At 37.3% G+C, this 16253-nt stretch overlaps 1 pseudogene; it reads right to left on the reverse strand.

The window, feature by feature from the left end:
* Positions 1 to 13283: 13283 nt before the first annotated feature.
* LOC130855045 (protein BUD31 homolog) lies at positions 13284 to 13718 on the reverse strand (annotated as a pseudogene).
* Positions 13719 to 16253: the final 2535 nt, after the last annotated feature.

Here is a 16253-nt window from a genome sequence, read left to right on the forward strand (position 1 = left end):
TAGGTCCTTGCTGTTTATCTATTTTATATATCGTAGTATGTATCTGTTAATCTCAAACTCCCGATTTATCTCTACTCCCCTTTCCCCTTTGCTAACCATAAGATTGTTTTCTGTATTTGTAAGTTTTTGTTTTGTGAGTTCATTTGTATCATTTCTTAGATTCCACATGTAAGTGATATCATATTCACTTAGTATGATAATCTGTAGGTCCATTCATGTTGCTGCAGATGGCTTTATTTCATTCTTTTTTATGGCTGAGAAATATTCCATTATATGTATATATCACATCTTCTTTACCCATTCATCTGTTGATGGATACCTAGGTTGCTTTCAAGGCTTGGCTAGCATCTTTTCTAAAAATTCTGATATAATTTCAAACAATTTCTTGTTGGTTTCTTACAAGCAAGTTACTTTATCATTTCCTCTTTTAGAAACTTCTAGATGCCAAGTGAAGTAAACATTCCAGTCAGTCTGTTTGATGTTATGGCTGGCGTTTTCTAGCTGTGGATGGAAAATTATTAAATTTGGAATGTCAAAAGAACCCCAATTTGGCCATTTTAGGTTGAGGTCTCCTTTAGTATAATTTCCCCAGTTAAGTAGGTACTTGCAAGTATAAGCTCCATACATACTGTACATGAATCTGGCCGGGGTGTTAATAGGAAGTTGACTTTCTAATGTCCCTTGTATCTCTGTTTTGGAGACTCTATTTCCCTATTTTAAAATGTGAATTTGTCTGATATAAAATATAGTAATGAAATTTCGTGGAGAGCCGACGTGCTGCTTGTGAACTTAACTTCTGTAGGTTTTACCCTAAAGTTGTTTCAGCTCTTTTATATATCTTGATTTCTTTCTCCAGCATGCTAAATCTGCCATGGGTGATCTGAGGCACCAGCTCTGGGTTTTGTTCTTTCATTTTTAACATATTCCTCTGTTGCCTCATTTTGCTTAAGTTGCTATTTTTATTTCTATCTATATCTTGTAAGTTGGTTATGTTTCCCAACCTTGGAGAAGTTACATTTTGTAGGAGACATTCTATGCATCCAAATAGCACACTCCACTCTGGTCACCAGGGCTATATGCCCTAGGGTCTCCCCCTATGTAGGCTGTGTGGGTCCTTCTGATTTGGAAGGCTGACTACTGTGGGTGGTCTGGTAGGCATGGCTGGCCTCCTGGTCTGGTTGGTTGCCAGTCCCTGCCTTGTGTGCAGGTTGCTGGCTACTGACTGACAGGACCAGGTCACAAGGCTGCTGGCCTCAGAGTCCCAGGTGGTCCCAGGGCTAGCGCTGGCCTAGTGGTGGATGGATGCAGGTCTGGAGTGGGTGGTTGTGGGGGGAGGAGGGGCGCAGGATCTCGTGTCAGCCTATTGATGGGAGGTGGCAATTCTTGACAAGGCTGGCTGTGAAGCCTGGGGTGTCCTAAAGCTGGTGTTGGCCTGCTGGTGGGTGGGTCTGGATCCCAGGGCAGCTAGCTGAGGAGTCCAATGTGTCTCAGAGCTGGTAATGGTCTGCTGGTGGGCAGGATCTGGATCCAGATGTTCCTGAGGCTGGTGCATACCCACTGATGGGTGAGGTTGGTCCCAAGGCTGGTCCTGGCATACTGATATGTGGGGCCAGGTCCTGGGTCTTCTGGTGGGCAGGACTGGGTCTTGGGGCACCTGTGGGCTCAGGGGGTCCTAAGGATGTCAGCCTGCTGGGGAGAGGGGCTGGGTCCCTGCGAGGCTTGTTATTTGGCTTGAAGTGTCCCAGCACTGGTGCTGAAAGGTCGGTGGGTCCTGGCTCTAAGAAGCTGGAGGGAGGGTACCAAAATAGCATTTCCCAGCACCAGTGTCCACATGGTTGAATAAGCTTTAAAAATTGCTGTCACCAGAATCTATGTTCCCAGGGTGAGCTCCAGTTGCCTTCTGCATCTCTGGGAGGTTTTCCAAGATAAGTAAGTGGGTCTGACTCAGGCTTCTTTCAAATTCCTGATTCCGCCCTGGGTCTCAGAGCATATGAGATTTTGTGGGCACTTTTTAAGAGTAGAGTCTACTCCCCACAGCCCACTGGCTTTCCTGAAAGTAAGCCCAATTGGTCTTCAAAGCCAAACATTGTGGGGGCTCATCTTCTCAGTGCAAGTCCAGGAAGCCCAATGTGGGCTCACATCACTCACCCCTTAGGGAGAACCTCTGCAACTGTAATTATCCTGCCATTTGTGAGTCACCCACCTGGGGGTATGGGTCTTGGCTATACTACATCTCTATCTTCCTACCCATCACCTTGTGATTCCTTCTTTATATCTACAGTTGTAGATCTTTTCTGCTAGTTTTCTGATTTTTCTCCTCAATAGTTGTCCTGTAAATAGTTGTAATTGTGCTGTGCCTATGGGAGGAGGTGAGCTGAGGGTCTTCCTACTCCACCATCTTCTCTACATATTCTTGATATTGAGTATTATATATCTACAAATGGTATTGAAAAATATATATATTTTAAAATCTTTAGGGTTGTCCAATAAAATATCTAAATATAGTCAATTTGAATAAAGTTATTTTAAGAAGACTAAATATTTTTCATTTATTTTAAGATTACTATTAAAATGCCTGTTCCTGGGCATTCATTTACTCACTCATTCAATTCTTATTTACCAGATACTACCTAATATTGTGATAGACACTGTAAAGAATGCAAAGATTCACTGGACAGAGTTTTTTCATCCATTATATATTTAAAATATAATAATATATATGAGATATGTATTTTATATCAAATATGTAAATAATTCTAAGATGGAAAACAAAAACTCTTATGAAATAAAAATATTACAAGAAAATGTGATAGGAGCTTAGAGGAAGCATATAAGTCATATGGGCAGAAGAGACCTTAGCAGCTATTGTATATAAAAAAGTTCAAATTTGAGATGTATTGAAGGGTAGGTTGAAATTTGTAGGGCAATGAAAAAGTATGGGGTACCATCTTGTCTATCCATGTTCAAAGGGAAAATTCTATTTTCTGACATTTTAACGTAAGTAGGTGAATTAGGTAAGTTTTTTACTCCTGCATTTCAGCAACTCAAATTCAAGGAGAATGAAATTCTAAGTAGATAACACTTTTTAGCTCTTTATTGGAATATAATTGCTTTACACTGTTGTGCCAGTTTTTGCTGTGCAACGTAGTGAATCAGCTGTATTTATACAGATATCCCCATACCCCCTCCCTCCCGTGATTCCTTCCCACCCTCCTTATCCCAGCCCTCTAAGTCATCACCCAACATCAAGTTGATCTCCCTGTGTTATGCAGCAGCTTCCCACTAGCTACCTAAACTAAGCAAGGTTGAAGCTCAATTTAGAGTTTCTGAGGACATCTAAAATATGAGATGTGGGTCATCCACCTATCATTGTGGAATAGTGTATCTCTGAGCATTTTAGTAGGAAATATAACTTCAGGCAAAAGGAAATACCCTGTCGAATCTGTAGAAATACATTTACCACAGGTAAAAATGATATACCTGTTTGAGCCTTCATAAATACCTAATATTTTGAAAAATAGGCCTGACATCTCTTTCACATGCTTCTCAGATCCACACAAAAACTGAATCCATTACTCATTTTGCTTTCTAAAGGACAGCATCTGAAACAGAAGCTGGCCAGATGGAGGCACATATAAGGTGTCCTTTACCATCTCCATGCCCAGTGGCCCAAAGAAGATGGTGGCACTGCCCTCCCTACTAAGGGCTGTGTATAAACGGCCATTTACAGCAAGACTCTGTCCCGTTCATTCCAAGACCTAGGCAGAGCCAGTCTGAGGATGTGGCAAATTGGAACCACCATTCCAGGAATTTCCCTCCACTAGAGCATGGTGGGAGAGAGAATCAAATGTTTTCTTTAGCAGCTGGCTGCTAAAATACACTTCAAGTCAGCGCTTTTATAATGATTAGTACTCTTACGGAACACTGCATCTGTGCCCTTTTCATCTTGGCTTTGTCATTGAGTCATGCTTCTTAATTCCTTCTTTTTATAATCCTTGCCTGCAGCAAATCTACCTGCTTATTGTATTTTTAGCAATAATATTTCAGAGCCCATTTATTAACACAACCATCTATGTTTGTTTGAAAGAGACATTACTAGTTGAGAGAGTAGCATTGACATATATACACTACCAAATGTAAAATAGATAGCTAGTAGGAAGTTGCTGTTTAACATAGGGAGATCAACTTGATGATGGGTGATGACTTAGAGGGCCAGGATAGGGTAGGAGGGAGTCGCGGGAGGGAGGGGATATGGGGATATGTGTATAAATACAGCTGACTCACTTTGGTGTACCTCAAAAACTGGCACAAGAGTGTAAAGCAATTATATTCCAATAAAGAGCTTAAAAAAAAAGTTTGGGGTATTATACAGATGGCAAAAACAAAATGTTGGAAGAAAAATAACATTATAGAATGATATATACAATTTACACAATTTTAAAAACATACACAAATATACCTTATTAATGGTTGCCTGTAGGTATATGAAAGAGTATGAAAATTGGCCAAGAAGGAAGCATGATGTATTTTTGATAGTGATTGTCATGGGGCTGGGAATGTGAAGACAAAGGGAAATTTGGAAAATAGGGGATAAATGAAATTTCAACTTTATATGTGTAAAATTAAATTTTATTTAAAGATATGCAGCAGAGATACTATAATAGTAATAATGGTAGAGAGTAGCTAACTGTAGCTACATTCTTTCATATATTTGTCTATAACTTTGCTATGTCAAATACTATTAACTTTAGAACACATTGAGCTGCTGGTAGTTGAGGAGTGTCTTTGTGCAGTAACTGTAATTTTGCTATATGTGGTTGTATTTAGGCAAAGATGTTTAATAAGCTCTGGAGCGTGATGAAGTCACAAAGGAAATGGTAATGCACTTTTTGGTTTGCATATGAGGGCCAGGAAATATGCTTAAACTATAAAAGAAAAAGTGTATTTAGCACTAACACAACTTTCTTAAGATTATGCACTTTACGCCTACTCTATGGACAAAAACACATTTTTAGGCTGATTTTACCACTAACTATCCAATTTTGCTGAGGTCTCTATAAAAAATAGGTGCAGTAGAAAAAATGTTAAAGCAATCTCGGTGGGAAAGAGGGATACAATGGTTATTAGATGAAGGAGATCTTAACATTTGGGACAGAATCTCTCTTCTTATCCCTCCAAATCAAAGTTGCTATGAAATAAAATTAAATGCACCAGACCTCTGTGGACTATGTTTAGGCATTCTAGAACAGTCTTATCAAAAGAGAAAAATTATTGATGAGTTTGTAGCTCAGTCGTCTGCCCAACAATGATGCATTTCATTGTAATTCCTGAGGGACCAAGTGTTTAAAAATTTAACAACTTCCGTAAAAATCCAAGGAGAAAAAGTATCTCAAGACATTTTATCTTCAGACACAAAGTACCATTCCAGAGTTTTAAAAAGATGATGATTTGCTGAAACTGAATGCAGGTAAGATATATCAGTGCAGATTTACTGCTCAAGAGACACCATGACAATCAGAGATAGGACCATCCATCCTGCCCCTGTTATCAGTAGCAGCTGTAGCACATGACAACTGACTTTAAATTCAGGTCCTAGATTGAGCCCAACATAAACTACACTGGAAAAAGAAAAAGAAAAAAAAAACAAGGTTTCCTTTCCTACAGCATTCCTCTCTTCCCAGTGCCTCCTGTCCTCCCTTTAGGGATCTTCAAGGTTTTCTTTCATCTTCTAAGTGCCTTTAAAGAGCTGAAGAATGCTGAAGACTTGATGATATATTAACTAATCTAGAGTAATTTGCATTTAGGACGAAGGACTGATATCTTCTCTCCCCTGCTCTAACAAATATATCTAAATATCTGAGACACAGACATCTGGAAGTAGCCCAGAATACACTGTGCATTTGAGCTTCAGGTTAGATTACATCCCTAAAAGCCCCAATGTAAATCCTTTTGCCCCTCTGACTTGTGGTCACAATGCTTCCCGGATGCCAACTGGCAACTCAGAGTGGTGCTTAAGAGCTCAGCCTCCGGAGCAAGATTGCCTGAGTTCATAAACCCAGCCCCATTATTAATTACCCAGTGATGCTGGGCAAATCATTAACTTTCTCTGTCTCCACTCTCTTAACCTCTAAATACATGAAGATAATAACAATACCTAACTTGAAAGGTTGTTAGGAGGATTAAATGAGTTAATATATATAAACCATTCAGCACGGTGCTTAATAATCATTATTAATGGCAAAGTACTGCCTCAAATCCTGAGTTAAAATTGAGTACAGCAGGAAATCGTTTAGGAGATGTAGTCCTAACAATAGGGCAAGGGTCTTGGAATAAATCCTTTAATCTCCAGGCCTGAAATCTGCTTGCTCTTCTTCCCAACACTCTTCTTACCCATTTCAGGAGCTAACACACCACAGAACCCAAACCTCATTACTCTCTCCCCTCAATGCAAGTGCCTGGGTTGTGTATGTTTATCCTCCTGGTTCTACCTAACACTGGGCTGTACTTTGAATTTCAGCCCTGGGGCCCCAGTAATCCCTGTCTTCCCTCAATGTCAGGGTTGGGGTCTTGCCATTTACCAGATCTTCCAAATAAATATCAACCTTGTTCCCAAGTTTCCTTGCTCCTAAGTGAAGCTACAGCTGCAAGAATGAAAGACAAAAAAATGAAAATCTGATTGTGCAAGTCTATGAATCTCTGGAGGATATGTTTTTGCCTCTTTCAAGCATACAATTTACAAACTCATCTACTCTGACTGTAAATGATAGTTTTCTGGCCCTTTAATTCACTAATATCTCTGCCTTTTTAACTCCACTAATTCTTAAAATCAAAGCTCAGATTCACTTCTACCATAATCCATTTTTGTGTTCCCCTAATACACTGCAAATATGCCATCATAAATTTCCTCACGCACAATGTAGGGTGATCTGTACAATTTTACCTGAGCCTTGTATTTCTGGAAAACATGGTTACAATAATTTTCCCACCCTTCGTGTTCTGGAAAATGACTTAGAACAAAGAACTGTCCTTCCCTTTATGACTTAGTAAAAACTCATGGATAGCCCTGCTTGTTTACCTAGGACAAGGCCAGGCAGTCCCTCCAGACTCCCATTCTTTGTGCCATAAATGATGAGCTCAACCATTTGTCTACACTGAGCAAGCAAAATAAAATGTCCACTAACTTGACCAAACTTTAATCAGACTTCTCTCCTTCCCCCAAGTCCCTACACCTTGGCCCACCCTGGAGCATTAGAACCCAGAATAGTCCTTCTTCAAGGGCCCCCATCAACATGAATCCCTGACCCTAGGGAAAAACATCCACTTTGTAATCATGGCACCTCATTCCATTTCCCCCCACCTGGCTCCTTCTCACCATGCTTACTCCTCCCAATAAGCCCTTTTCTGCCTGCCCTCTGAGATGATTTCAGCTCTCATGGCCAGAAGCCCCTCCCTATTGTAATAATTCCCCTACCCCTATTACAGTGTCCCCTCCTGTTATTGCAATATTTCTTTTGAATAAAGGCTCTCCTTACCTGAGTTCAGATTTGTTTTTATTTGACATTTCCCTTTATTGTAATTATCTGTTTTATTTTCTGTATCCTTCACTCTGTGAGTGCAGGGACAATATCTCTTTTACTCACAATTACTTCAAGAGAGTCTATCACAATGCTGTTTCATAGGAAGTACTCAGAGATTTATCTATTATTGAACATTATTTGGCTTTGACCTCTAAGATCTAATACTTTAATTCAATGGTAACTATTTGATCCTGAAATAAATGATCACAATCAGGAACTGCAAGCAACTAGAGAGATAACTAATTTTAATAGATTATGCATTATATGGTAGTGTCATGTAGTACCTTGATAAACTGAACCTGCATATAAAAAATACTTTCTCCAGCTAAAATTGAAAATAATTTTGATTAATTACATATGAAAGGAATAGTAATGAAGCACTCAAAAAATCTTTCTATTAAGTATATCCACCAATATGATGAAACATGAAACATTTGTTTTTCATATAGCAGAAATATTTGGATAAAAACTTCTAAACCGAAAATGATATTTTGTATGGTCAAAAAGCTTTTACACAATAAAGATAAGATAAATTATAAATACTACACAATAAAGATAAGATATAAGATATATTCTAAATATTGCCTAGGATAATGTTCTATAATGCAAAAGCTAACAAAATGTTTTATGGTTTTTTAAAAGCATGTCCTAATTAAGAAATATATCACTTAGGTAAGTTCAATTATCTTAGAGAGACAGTTCAGGAAGTTCTAATCTCCTCTTACCTTGGCTATTTTCCTAAATCCTGACCCACACTTACCTTTACAACTCTATATTTAGTACCTTCTTTGCAAAGTTTACAGCATCTTCAAATTAAATCTTCAGATTCTATCTCAGGTGCCTGCTATAATACCGATTCTCTCATTTCAGACTCAACTCCATGCCAACTTGTGTTTTTCCAGGACACAAAAGCAATGTGCATTTAACCTTGACTGGTAAGGCGTTACAACACTTATAATTCAGAGTGCATTCTTCAGGAACTTGAATCAAGACTTTTTTTATACTTGATTAAAAAAACTAGATTATATCATATAATTGTTTAAATATTTATGATAAATAAATAGGGATACAACTATGTTTATAAAATAGTTCTGGTTTTAACAATTTGAGATGCCTTTGTTTTTAGGCACCTTTGCAGAGTTGGTTATTTCTCTTTAGGATTTTAAAATCTAAATACTAATATAGTAGTCATTAATCATAAATGGCAGGTAAATTTCACATGTCATACCAGCTATGATCAATAGCCAGGGACTTCCCAGTATACCATGTTAAGAAGGCTTATAAGGTCATGTCTGAATTTAGAGTGTAAATTGCCATGGTTGGTTATTCATAACTGCAGTGTATGTGAGAAGCAAAAGTAGCAAAATATGTGTAATGAATATTATACCCCTGGTGTAGACCAATATCTAAATATATACTATTTTTTGCTCGCAAGACAAAGATAACTCTATTTGAGGAGAGCACACTATATATATGTAATATAATACATACAATATTAGAAGAGCATGTATATATATATAAACACTTTAATCTCTGAGCAAGATTGTTTTACACTAGTCTTTGTATCACTCTCCAGCAGATCAAGTCAAGGACAACTCCTTTTCTTACTTAACTGTTTTCTTTATCAGGATTAGAGTAAATAAATAAATAAAATATAGAACTCTTGATATTTCTGAAATGGTAGCATAGACATGAATACTCTTCAGAGTGAAAAAGAAATCTCACCACAAAATTATTTTAGGGGCTTTGATTTTAGAGTTTTATTACTACTGAGAATTGAAACAAGAGATATCTTAGGGAAAAATTTTCACTAAAAACAAACTTCTGAGATATTTTTGATAATTTAGTGTGAGAGAAACTTTGAACAACTCTAAACAAATCAACTCTGAAACCGGATAAAGTGCATTGTAAATAATTAGGTGATCACATAAATGAGAAGAATTTGAAGAATCCACAAAGATCAAGAACCAAAGAGATGGAATTTTCAGGGAGAAAGCAAGTGTTGAAGATAACTTTTCCTGAGGAGCCAAATTATTGTATATTGAATTTGCATTTTTTCTTGTTCTGAGGAACAAATAGAGCACATGATAAAGGCTAGTGCCCCTTCATGGAAGTGCAGATAAAAGAATACACCTGCATAAATGTGGATCTCATAAGAGTTACAGCCCTATTTTAAAGGTGAATATAAAAAAATAAGGAAAATCTACACACACACACACACACACACACACACATGGCCTGTCTTCGCCTTGGTGTTGAGCAGAAAGCAAAAATAAAATCTTTGATGAGACAATTTAATTCATAAGCTGGCATTCACATGAAAATCTTTCCCTTCATAAAAGCAATAGAATAAAATTGCAAAAGTTAACTTTTTTGGACTCTGAAAATTTACCAAAATATTGCAAAAAACTCTAGGAGAATCTATTCAAGAAAAATAACTGAATCCCTCAGGCTACTAAATTAACTGAATAAAGACTTCAGTAACTGCACACAGAAAAGATTGCAGATTTTAAAGAATGAGCCCATAAAAGTCACAAAACAAAGAGATAGTAGTACCAGCAACAAACAGCAGGAACAACAAGCCCTGATTGGAGGATGAAGGGCTGGAGAGGAGAGTGTTCTGATTTTCAGAGCTGGCATATTATGTTATTTTAAAAGTCCAGTTTTCAACAAAAACATACAGGCACACAAAGAAACAGGACATGTTGCAGACACAGGGGAAAAAAGGCAGTCAATAGAAATTGTTCCTGAGGAAGCTAGATAAGATAGATTATCAGCCTACTAGAAGAAGATTTTCAATCTGCTAGCATAAATAAATATTATAAATATGTCCAAAGAACTAAAGAAAATCATGTCTAAAGAATTAATGTGTAAGAACAAGATCAGTATGACAACAATATTTTATTGATATCATCGAATATCAGTAACAAATAGAACTGGAAGAAGAAAGAATCAGTGGAATTGAAGATAAATCAAATGCGATTATCCAATCTGATGAATAGAAAGAGAAAGAATAGGAAAAAATGAACAGAAGGGCCCTTAAAAACCTGTGGGGCACCATCACATATATCAACATACTCATAATGGCAGTACCAGAAGGAGAGGAGACAAAGAAAGGGGCAGAAAGAATATTTGTAAATAATGTTTAAAAATTTCACCAATTTATGAAAAACATTAATCTACACATACAAGAAGCTGAACAAACTCAAAATGGGGTAAATTCGAAGAGATCCACAGCTAGACACATATGACCAAATTTTCAAAAGACAGAGAAAGGGAGATCCTAGAAAGACCAAGAGAGAAGCAACCCATCACATGTAAGGGATCCTTGATAAGATTAACAGCTGACTTCTCATCAGAAACCATGGAGGCCAGAAGACCAAGTGATGACATATTCAAAGTGTTCATAGAGATAGCCTATCAGCCAAAAATTCTACATACAGTAAATTTTTGTTGCTCTCTTCAAGGCTCCTAATCCAATCCAGCCTTCTCCAAGTACTCCCTTTAGAAAATAAACTCATTTTCTATTTCTACCAGAAAAGAATAACTGCATAGCAGAAATTCCCTATACTTCCTACTGATTCTGCATGAACATAAGTTACTGAATTTTCCCCAATTCTTACCTCTTTCCACTAACCTTAAAGAGACAGATGTTCTCCCTCACATATAAGGCCAGTCCTTCACCTCTGCTCTGAAATCCATGTTCTCCCACTTCTTCAGATACAACACTTCATTAAGTTTGTCTCACTCCTTTATTTTCAGCTTTTCTGTTTCTACTGTTTTTTTCCTTTGGCATATAAATATATTCAAGTTTATTCCACGAAAAATGAGGTATTTGACTCTCCTTTTCTTTCTATATATGGCCTCAGTTTCATATATATATGTATATAGTATATAACTGAGTCTTGATGCCTATATCTATTTGCTGACAAGCATCTCAAATTCAACATGCTCAAAATCAAACTCAGAATTTCTCCACTACCCAGTCTCTACTCATTCCATTACCTATGTTCCCTGCAAATGCACTCACCATCCACCTGGAGAGTGGGCAACTTCTTTGTCCTGAAGATTCTACTTCTAAATGTCAGTCAAATCTGTACTCTCATGTCTTTTTTTCACAATATTACCTAAGATAAGGCCTATATTTCTGTAGCCTTCATCTCCAGTTGCATCAGTTTGCTGGGACTTCCATAACAAAGTACCACAGACTCCACAGCTTAAACAACAAAATTTATTTTCTTATAGTTGGGGAGGCTGGAAGTCTGAATTTAAGGTGTCAGCAAGGTTGGTTTCCTCTGCAGACTCTTTCCTTGGCTTTTTCCTTGGCCATCTTCTCATTCTGTTTTCAAATGGTTCTTCCATATGTCTATGTCCAAATGTCCTCTTCTTATAAGGACACTGGTTATATTAGATTAGTGACTACTCTGAAGATCTCCCTTTCAATTTATTACATCTTTAAAGAATTTATCTCCAAACATGGTTACATTATGAGGTACTGGGGATTAATACTTCAACATAGGAATTTATTTTATCAGATAAAATTCTTTCCTCCTATAGCAACATGCAACTTTTTGAAACCTATTATGTATTATATGCTGACATTTTGTATCTGCCACAATTTAAAAGTGTAATATGGATTAAAAATTTCTTTCTTAACGATGCTCAAAAAGAGAAAATAAGAAACAAGTTACTTATTTCCCAGTCCTTATTGATTATCAACCTGTTGCAAATAGTGATTTACCAATATAATAATTAAACAAATTTCATAAATTCCATTAAGAAGTTACAACTAAGCATGTTTGAGTTCACAAATTTGATTGTGCCTAGGGATATGTGAATGTCCATTTTTAAAAGAGATAGAAGAGAAATTTTGTCAAAGCTCTCACAAGAAGAGAGAGGGACATACCTTTGCAGATTATTTTGAAGACTCCAGAAGACCTTGAAAAAAATGTGGTTTTCTGTTCACAGTCCAAAGAATGTTATAAGAAGCTATGAAATAGACCCTCATGTAAAGCTCAAGGAACTGCTGAGAATGTTGGCCCTTTATCTGAAAAAGTGAACACGTGTTAGCTAATCTAGACTTCATATAAAAGAAGGAAGCTAAAGACTAAAAAGAAGGAATAGATCACAAAAAAGAGAATCCTTACAGTGGGTATAGGTAAAGAAGTCATTGTGTAGATAGGACAATGGTGAGATAAAACTTTTTTTGTTTCTGGGCTTTTGTCCTAGTTGTATCCAAATTTACTCCATAGTACTTCATAGTACTCAGAAAGCAAACTGTCATATTTATTTGTGAAAAGAGCATACTTACACAAATCATACATCTCAGGGAAAGAAGGGGAGCATCTACTTTCACTCTGTATATCCGTACTGATTTATAGACAGGAGAAAGAGTGAGTGGCAATAATGAGAGTGATGGTTTCATTAGTCCAGTTGAAAATTTTATCAAATACTCCATATATTTAGAAGTATTAGTAATGCCATTTAACAATTAAATTTTGCTACTTTTTTTTTTAAGAGTACGAGTTTTATTTCTACAAATCACAGCTGACAAACACCAAAGCCTTCACACGTAGAGACCATGTTCCTACTCGGGCCTGGGAGGCCGCTTTGAGGAAGAGCTGCTCCCAGGAAAGGGTGGCGTTGACAGGGAGAAACCTGCGCAGTCCAGGGTCCAGGGCGGAGAGGGGTTGGGGCCCTCCGGTCTCAGCCAGAGCAGCCCCGGCAGCCGCAGCGTGTGCACTCGATGATCCGGCCCACTTCCAGCTTGCTTTTGGGGACCCGGCAAATGCAGTTCGTCCCAAAATTGGTGTCCCGTGTCTGAATGCATTGCAGGCAGCATAGGTTCTCATATCCCCGCTTTTTCCGTTTTGAGATCAGGTTTTTATCTGCATAGCCTTCTTTAATACAATATTCATACAGTTCTCTGCTTATGGCTTTCCGCTTGCAGAAGAGGTCAAAGATATAGCGGGTTTTCTGGTGATGGATCCTGAAGATGGGTCACAGAGATTCCACTTTCCTCTTTCCCTCGTGAGGTTCTGTTTCAGCTTCTTTCATCTTTTGATCTAATTCATCCAACGTTGGCTCAATCAACTCCCAGCCATCTAGGGGAGCTTTCCAGCTTCTTTTGACTTTAGGCATTTTTTCCCCAGAAGATAATCTGCAAAGGTCTTAGGGTCTGTTTCCCAAGAGTGTAATAGAAAGATCTCTGGTCCTCTTCAGTTATAGACTTAGGTTCTTGTCCACCTGTGACTTTAGAGAGGTCACATTCCCTCTCTGGTCCTCAATTTTGTCAGGTCCTCTGTCGCCACCGGGTGCCCCTTCTCTCTACTTCTTTTTAATAAAACAAGAATAATTCCTACCCAAAAGATCAAGTCCATCATGATATCAGGATGCAGATAATAATTAATTTTGCCTCTTTGTTAAGATAATGGACTTCATTTTAAACTCAAAGATGCAGAAAATGCTTTCCTAATAAAGTCAATTACTTAATTCTGAAATCATGACTCAATTTACTTCAGGATTATTAAAGTAAAATAACATCTGTAACACAGTAATTTTACATGAAGAGTTTGATGACTTACAAATAGCTCAAGTTAAATTTTAAATTTGATTATATTATGATTTTATTCATAATGAAGTTATAGTCTTCTACTAAACTGATCCTGTTTACAAAGACCTAAGTGAACTCATAATTATGCCAACTAATACTTCCTCCACCTTTCATTTCAACACTGACACAAAATTAGAGCATATTAATAAGGCAGGTACATTTGGAAAGTACTGTGTTTCTTGCCAGATAGGATTAGTTGTGGAGAGTTTAAATCTGCAGTTAGAATATCAGTGGATAAACATACCCCAGTAGATAAATAGCTATTATATTTGCTTTTAATTATATATAGACAAGAAAACAAAGAATAAAAATTCACCATGGTCACTTCCTCAAAGCTGCTGACAGGATTATTTCCAACACCAAATGGAAACTGGGCATGAATCTAATCCACTGTGAAAACATAAACAAAATGTCTAGACTGTACCAATAATGCTGCAGGCGGTAGTGCTTTATATTTTGGGTTATGCTTCAGAGAATAAGCTCTCGAACGTGAAAGCACGCCGTCTAATGCGAGTGTGGGCCTTTCTCAAAAATAGAGTTAGGAATACCACTACAGATAGGTAAAATATTTGCTTGTAAGAATATACAATATTTCTTTTCACTAGTCAATTTCAGAAGAGCTTTACAAATCTTTTATTTTGTAAGCTAGAAAATCAGTGATTGGCTAAATACTCTTTCATACAAGAAAAGAGGAATTTATTGGCTCATTCCTAGATGAAAGGAAGCTTCCATGTATTTTTAATATTTTAAATTAAAGCCAAATGAGATTTACCAGTAACTTTCCTAATATATTCATATGCTTTAGAACACCACTCTACCGTAAATGGCAGTTTCAAATTTTTATCTCTAAAAACATCAAACTTTTCAAAATGTATGTTTTAGAAAGGATAAATTAATGAATTGCTGTTCTCAGAGGCAACATGACACCTGATTTTCTCTTCCAGATACAGAGTAAGCTGAGAATGAGCCACTTGAGTGTGAAGAGGGAAATATCCAGGTCTCCTTTCCAACCTATAATCTTCATTCCATCAAAAATTGTATCTCTACACTGTGCAACTATCTTAAGTGTGAAAAGGCTACCTCACTATAAATGTTTCTTTTAAAAAGACTGACATGGTGAGAGCTGATAGTTTAAAAAAAAAAATGAACCACATTTTCAAAGATTAGGGATGCATATGAAGTGATTCCACCAGTACCTGAATGTTATTACCTTGAAATAAAGATAGTGGCCTTTCCACATATACGTGGAGAGCCTGTCCAACATATAGAGCTCCCAGATCCTTGGCATTTTTTACTGCATAATATTGTTCCCTAACTTAGCTCAGCCACTTACTCCCAGAATATGCCATTACAAATAACTGAGCCTTTTGCACAATCTATTGTGCAAACATATTTTCCCTGAACCTCACCTACTTAAGTTCTTGCTTTCCTCCTTTCCAGATGAAGTTACATAATTCATAGCTATATTAACTTCTAGCATACACCCTTAAGTTCCTTTTCCTTGTCTGTCTTGGTAATATGGGTTATGTCCAAGTCTTTAAATTCTCTGTACTTACAGAGCCTGTGTAACTGATTTCATTTTTTATAAGCTCAGGTGGATCCTAACTGTTGCTAAATTTCTCTGTTATATTTTACCATTAAAACTAAATTCACAGATATCCATAAAGCAGGTATATGTATAAAATGATGTGCTTTTCCAGAAAGAGAAAAACAAATACCGTATGCTAACTCATATATATGGAATTTAAAAAAAAAATGGTACTGATAAACCCAGTGACAAGACAAGAATAAAGATGCAGATGCAGAGAATGGACTGGAGGACACGAGGTTGGGGGGGCGGGGGGTGAGGGGAAGCTGGGACGAAGTGAGAGAGTAGCATAGACATATTTACACTACCAACTGCAAAATAGATAGCTAGTGGGAAGTTGCTGTACAACAAAGGGAGATCAACTCGATGATGGGTGATGCCTTAGAGGGCTGGGACAGGGAGGGTGGGTGGGAGTCGCAGGAGGGAGGGAATATGGGGATATGTGTACAAATACAGCTGATTGACTTTGGTGTAC

Source organism: Hippopotamus amphibius, chromosome 6 (assembly GCF_030028045.1).
Source record: "Hippopotamus amphibius kiboko isolate mHipAmp2 chromosome 6, mHipAmp2.hap2, whole genome shotgun sequence".
Classification (NCBI taxonomy): Eukaryota; Metazoa; Chordata; class Mammalia; order Artiodactyla; family Hippopotamidae; genus Hippopotamus; species Hippopotamus amphibius.